We start from the raw sequence: 6,706 nt of genomic DNA on the forward strand, positions 1-6,706 counted from the left end.
GCATGAACAGACCACTTAAAGAGACAAAGGAAGGGGGTAGGGAAATATCAGTTGTCAACCCCCTTGTGTAAACTTTGAATACGTATACAGTGAACCCTCGTTTATCGCGGTAGATAGGTTCCAGACGCGGGCGCGATAGGTGAAAATCCGCGAAGTAGTGACAGCATATTTACCTATTTATTTAACATGTATATTCGGACTTTTAAAACCTTCCCTTGTACGTAGTACTGTTAACAAACCACCCTTTAATGTACAGAACACTTAATGCATGTACTACAGCACCCTAAACTAAAACAGGCACAAATATTAAAGGCGATTTTATATCATGTGTTTCCTAAACACCTAAAAAGCACGATAAAAAATGGCAACCAATGTTTTGTTTACGTTCATCTCTGATCATAATGAAGAAACAAACTCATTTAGTGTACACATATATGTACGTATAGGTTAGTTTTTGCATCGATTATATTGATTATACAGTACTGTATGTTGATTTTTTTATTACCAATGTTTTAGTTTACGTACTTTTCTTAGGACTTCCAAATGAAATCTTTTTCTTTATGACGCCGCCTGAAACGACGGCGTGTACGCTCAGTAAACAACCACGCTCAGAACAAACAAGGCATTTAACGCGCATGATGATAGTGATAAATAATGATACAGTACATACAGTATTTACAGTAAAAGCATTTACAAAATATGTTACCTTACAAATATAAATTATACAGTACTTGTACGTAGCAAAGCAGGAAAACAATTTGAGAGAGAGAAAGAGAGAGAGAGAGAGAGAGAGAGAGAGAGAGAGAGAGAGAGAGAGAGAGAGAGAGAGATTGTTTTACGTACGTAAATGTAAATTTTAAACAAAAAAAATATGATAGGTTACAACATGTAGACTTTTAAAACCTTCCCTTTAACTTAATGCATACAGTACGTACATTACTAAACTATAAAACAGGTTAAAGTAAAAAATAAAGATTGTTACTGTACTCACCACGAAAGAAGTTCAAGAAAAACTTGAATGACGATGGCGATGAATTTGCTGCACAGTAGAAATGATGATGATGAAGCTGATGATGTGTTCTACTGTGCAGTCAATGATAGTATTTTACGTCTCTTCAGACGGAGGTGTCTTTTCCTGGGACACCTCTTCAACTTCTTCAATTTCTTCCGAAGGCGTACTAGCAGGAGGAACTGGCTTTTTTTTGCGAGGCTGGAAGAACATTGTGATCGGAAGTTGTTGCCGCTGCTTCTTTTTTCGATCCAAGAGCATCCTGTAGGGAGTCATGATGTCATCGACCTTATTTGAGAATTGCATCGAGCGAACCATATCCTCGTCCCACTCTTGTAACATTTCTTTCGCCTCCTTCATATGGTTGCAGAACTTGGCAAGCCGTTCTAATGTTAAGCCCGTTTCTTCGACATTTTCTTGGGTCTCTTCCTGGGTACCCTCACTCTCTTCCTCACTTGCCGATTTCGTCAGGTCTTCGAGGTCTGCGTCAGTTAGGGGCTGGGAATGGCAGTCCAACAACTCGTCGACGTCTTCAGTCGTCATGTCGCCAAACCCGTCACCTCCAATTATGGCAGCCAACTGCACAGATTTCCGTATTGCAGAGTGTTGGATTTCCGACGGAGTAAATCCCTTGTCGTCGTAAACAATATCGGGCCACAGCTTCTTCCAGCTCGCATTTACGGTTGCAGGTTTCATCTCTTGAAGTGCCTTTTGAATATTCTGCAGGCACGTGGCTATGGTGTACTGCCGCCAGTACGCCTTCAAGTTGAAGTCTTCATCCTCGTCATCTTGGGCAGCATCCACACACGCAACGAGGTCCGCCAAGGTATTCTTCGTGTAGAGGGCCTTGAACGCCCTGATAACCCCCTGGTCCATTGGTTGAATTAATGACGTGGTGTTGGGTGGCAGGAACTCAACCTGAACGCCCTCACGCGACAGGTCAGTTGCGTGTCCACCAGCGTTATCCATAAGGAGAAGGATCTTGAATGGCAAGCCCTTCTCTAAGAGATATTCATGGACTTGCGGGATGAAACACTGGTGGAACCAGTTGGAGGTCAGCATCTTCGTAATCCATGCTTTTTGATTATGCATCCAGTACACGGGAAGGAGATTCTTATTTTTATTTTTCAAAGCGCGAGGATTTTTCGACTTATAAATAAGCCCCGGCTTTAACAAAAATCCAGCAGCATTGCCACACATCACGAGGGTAACGCGATCCTTGAATGCCTTAAAGCCAGAGGCTTTGGCTTCCTCTTTGAACAGGAAAGTTCGCGACGGCATTCTCTTCCAAAACAAGCCAGTTTCATCCATATTAAAGACTTGTTCCGGCTTGTATCCACCTTCAGTGATAATGTTCTTGAAAGTCTGGTTCACGTAAGTTTCAGCAGCGGCAGTGTCAGCGGAAGCAGACTCCCCATGCAGGGAAACGCTTTTCAGGGCGAAGCGTTTCTGAAACTTCGCGAACCATCCTTTGCTTGCGGAAAAACGTTTCTGAGGCTGGGAATCAGTGGATGTCCCTGGTTGAGGATCATCTGCATCATCATCATCTTCAGCATGGTTGCCGTCGTCGTCTTTAGGTTCCTTTGCAGCAAAATTCTCATATAAGCTCAAAGCCTTTGTTTGGATGGTGTTCGTATCCAACGCTATGTTCTTCTTCCGGCAGTCGGCAATCCACACAGCTAAAGCACCTTCCATGCGTACGATCGTTTTATTACGCGTTGTAACGACTCGCTTCGCTGATCTGCTAAAGGTGATTGCAGCAGTCTTTCTAATGTTCGCCTCGTCCTTCTTGATGTAGCGAACGGTGGATTCGTTGATGCCAAAATGGCGGCCGGCGGCCGCGTAACTTCTACCATCTTTTAACATGTCGAGAAGCGTAACCTTCTCAGCTATCGTCATCATCCTTCGGTGGCGTTTAGGCTCACTACCAGCCTTACTAGAAGCAGAACGCTTGGGAGGCATTGTAACAGAAAGTTCAACAAAAAGTTCAACTTAAAACAGTCGCACACAGCACAGATTAAACTTCACAAAGTTAAGAACGTCTACTCAGCAATACGCGGAAAGAGAAAGTGAACGATGCAGCCCCGCGAGAACTTTGATGCTGCGGGTAGAAGATGCGGGCAAAACACCAATCACAGGCTAGATAACAAAACTTGAGTTTTGATTCGTCATCTATCAGCGCTTGAACCAATCACAACCCGTCTTACAGTACTATGGCGCGTTGGTTACTCATAGAAGATGCCCCCGCGCATACTGAACGTACGTAGATTAAGTACAATACCGTAATAATAATAAATAATGATAATAATACTGTACAGTAATAATAATAATAATAATGATTAATAATAATAACAATAATAATTTTATTAACAACAACAACAATAATAATAATAATAACAATAATAATAAAAATTTACGTACGCTATTTTACGCCTCTCTCTCTCTCTCTCTCTCTCTCTCTCTCTCTCTCTCGTACGCTTACAGTATTCGAAATGTGATTTTTGCAACAAAGAATATTATTGGATGCAGTACTGTACTACGTACGTATACATACAAAAGATTCATGGAAAAGAAGCACATCCATTACAGTACACACCATTCTAATATGGTATGACTGCATCTGATTTGCGTTTCATGTTCGATTTAATTTTACTACGTACTGAATTATCGTATGATCACATTCTCTTTTCGTGTTTTATTTCTTTCTGTGCTGAATTATATATCATATGTAATGCAATGAACAATCAGTAAGAGCAGATATTACTAATTACAGTATTAATGGAATTACAGGTAACAAAATATCGTATTTGGTTGTCTTCAGATTTCGCGGTATTTTCGAATTTTCCGGAAAATCCGCGATATGTATATATATATGGGTTATGGGAAAACCCCGCGAAGTGGTGAATCCGCGATTGTCGAACCGCGAAGTAGCGAGGGTTCACTGTAGGTTCATGATTGGTTAACAGAAAAACAACGGAGTCTAAAGGGTGAACATAAATGAACTGGATAGGGAAACTAGTCCAGAGAAAGTATTTATGTGAAACCGAGGAGTGAAAAGGAAATGACCAAAAAAATAAAAACAATAAAGGAAGGTAAAATGGAATGAATGATAAATAATATTGAAAGGAAATATAAAATGAGATGGATTTAACATGAATGAACTGGGTAGGGAAACTAGTTCAGAGGAAGTATTTATGTGAAACCGGTGTGACGGTCTGAACGATCCCCCGGTTTCAGAATTCTCCTTGACATTGAATAATGGTTCTTTACCGCCATTAACTCGCTTCGCTCGTATGAAAATAAAACATCAAGCTCGTATGTACTGGCAAGGGGTAATGTTGAGCTGCGCACGCTAACATTACAGGGAAAACATCAACCTCGTATGCACTGGCAAACGGCAAAGTTCGCACATGCGCAGATTATCAAGGAGAATTCTGAGACCGGGGGATCATTCAGACCGTCACACCAGGGAGTGAAAAATAAATAACAACAGAAATAAACCCATTATAGGAAGATAAAATGGAATGTATAAAAAATATTGAATGGGAATATAAAATGAGATGATTATAAAAGCTATAGGATAATAAAACGAGTAATAGGTAGGGAAAAGCTTATGGGAAGGGGGGCGGGTTTTCTGCGAACGAAAACTGGAATGCACGAATGGACGGACATACGGGTGCTAATGTTAGCATGGAATGCTAACATTTGATCTACATCAGACATTGGCAGCACTGGTTACTGTATTTTTTCATGACACACTTTGCAACGGCGTCTCCAAAGTTTATCCAGCTATACTGTTTTGTATTTTCCTCCGATTATTATAATTTCAAGAAGGTAATGCATAGAGAAGAAAAGGCAGTATTTTTGTAGTGAATTACAGGGCAATGTAACCTACGAAAAAAACAACTGTTTCTTATAGAAAAAATTACGCTCTTCAAAAATAACACTAGTTTCCGCCGCAAATGAATAGTTTCAGAAATATATATACATCTATATCCTACGATAATGGGGGACCCCCAGTGGGAACTCGGGGTTTTGGATGGGGAAAACATACTGGGGAAACGATAATTGTTTTCCTATAGTAAATAACGTGAATTAACCGAATTTGATGTTCATTTCAACCGGAAACAAACAGATCAACCAATTCGAATAACTTTGAGTTGCACGGTGTCACTTCTCTTACGAACAAACGATAACATTAGCAACGTTACCAATAATACACAGTGTTACCAACGTTGACGTATGGTACACAGAGTTACCAACGGCACGATGACATTACAAAAGATAGTAGCGATAGATATTTCCATATGTATTTTAAATAATTTCTCCATATAAGTTTTACCCAATATATATAAAAAGTACAAAAAGGGCACAGAACCTAACAAACCCACCTAACCTAGCCTAGTAGTATGACAGGTCACAAAATAACATTTGATCTGCATCAGACGTTGGCAGCACTGGTTACTGTATTTCTTCATGACACAATCTTTGTAACGGCGCCTCCAAAGTTTATCCAGATATACTCTTTTGTATTTTCCTCCGGTTATTATAATTTCAAGAAGGTAATATATAGAGAAGTAAAGGCTTGTTTTACGTTTATATATCGATTCCCCAGTATGTTTTCCTCACCCAAAACCCCGAGTTCCCACTGGGGGTCCCCCATCATTGGAGGATATAGATGTATATATATTTCTGAAACTATTCATTTGCAACGGAAACAAGTGTCATTTTCGAAGAGCGTAATTTTTTCTATAAGAATAAGTAGTTGTTTTCCTAGGTTACATTGCCCTGTAATACACTACAATGAAACCGAATAGGCTTGTTTTACGGTTATATATCGTTTCCCCAGTATGTTTTACCAACCCAAAACCCCGAGTTCCCACTGGGGGTCCCCCATTATCGTAGGACATAATGTATATATATTTCTGAAACTATACATTTGCTACGGGAACGAGTGTCATTTTTGAAGAGCGTAATTTTTCCTATAAGAAAAAGTAGTTTTTTTCCTAGGTTATATTGCCCTGTAATACACTACAATAAAACCGGCTAGGCTATCCTTAGATTAGGCTGACTAAATTTGAACCAGTTTCCTTTAAACTTCTAGGAAGGCAACAATTTTAATGTGTATGTCGTATAAGTATTTTTATATAAGTACAAGATAAGCTATTGCCCTATAATGAAAATTGGCCTGACTAAAGTAATAAGACCGTTCACGCTGGTTGGCAGTTTCCACCGGTGCCAACCAACTACATAAACCAACAACTATTTCCACATATCTCATATGCATATGTTAAAGCACAGCCCTATAGTATTGCTAAAACTAAGGTAACTTCACTATATATTACTTACAAAAGACTGCTACTTGTATCCGGTAGAAATTCAAATTAGCAATATGACGCAAAAGATGCTGAGGGATGGCGTGGGTAAGCACGAATGGCAAATCGGGTCTCAGGATGATGCGCCTTTTAGACGCCAAGGCGGGAAAACCTTCTTCTTCGATTTTCGTAAATCGGTTGGGGACATTTTTTCCATGTTCATTATTATTATTATTATTATTATTATTAGCCAAGCTACAGCCCTAGTTGGAAAAGCAAGATGCAAGGGCTCCAATAGAGAAAAATAGCCCTGTGAGGAAAGGAAATAAGGAAATAGATAAATGATGTGAACACATTAACAATAAATAATTCTAAAAACAGT

General features: G+C 39.7%; 1 long non-coding RNA gene across 2 annotated transcripts in view; it reads right to left on the reverse strand.

Moving 5' to 3' along the window:
* Window positions 1–6,456, reverse strand: part of LOC137623676 (uncharacterized) — a 126,037-nt gene extending 119,581 nt beyond the window's left edge. For both annotated transcript variants that reach the window (XR_011040609.1, XR_011040610.1), the window contains exon 1: window positions 6,359–6,456. This is a non-coding gene — a long non-coding RNA (uncharacterized lncRNA). The remainder of the gene's footprint in view (window positions 1–6,358) is intronic.
* Window positions 6,457–6,706: the final 250 nt, after the last annotated feature.

The sequence above is a fragment of the Palaemon carinicauda genome, chromosome 30, assembly GCF_036898095.1.
Source record: "Palaemon carinicauda isolate YSFRI2023 chromosome 30, ASM3689809v2, whole genome shotgun sequence".
Taxonomy (NCBI): Eukaryota; Metazoa; Arthropoda; class Malacostraca; order Decapoda; family Palaemonidae; genus Palaemon; species Palaemon carinicauda.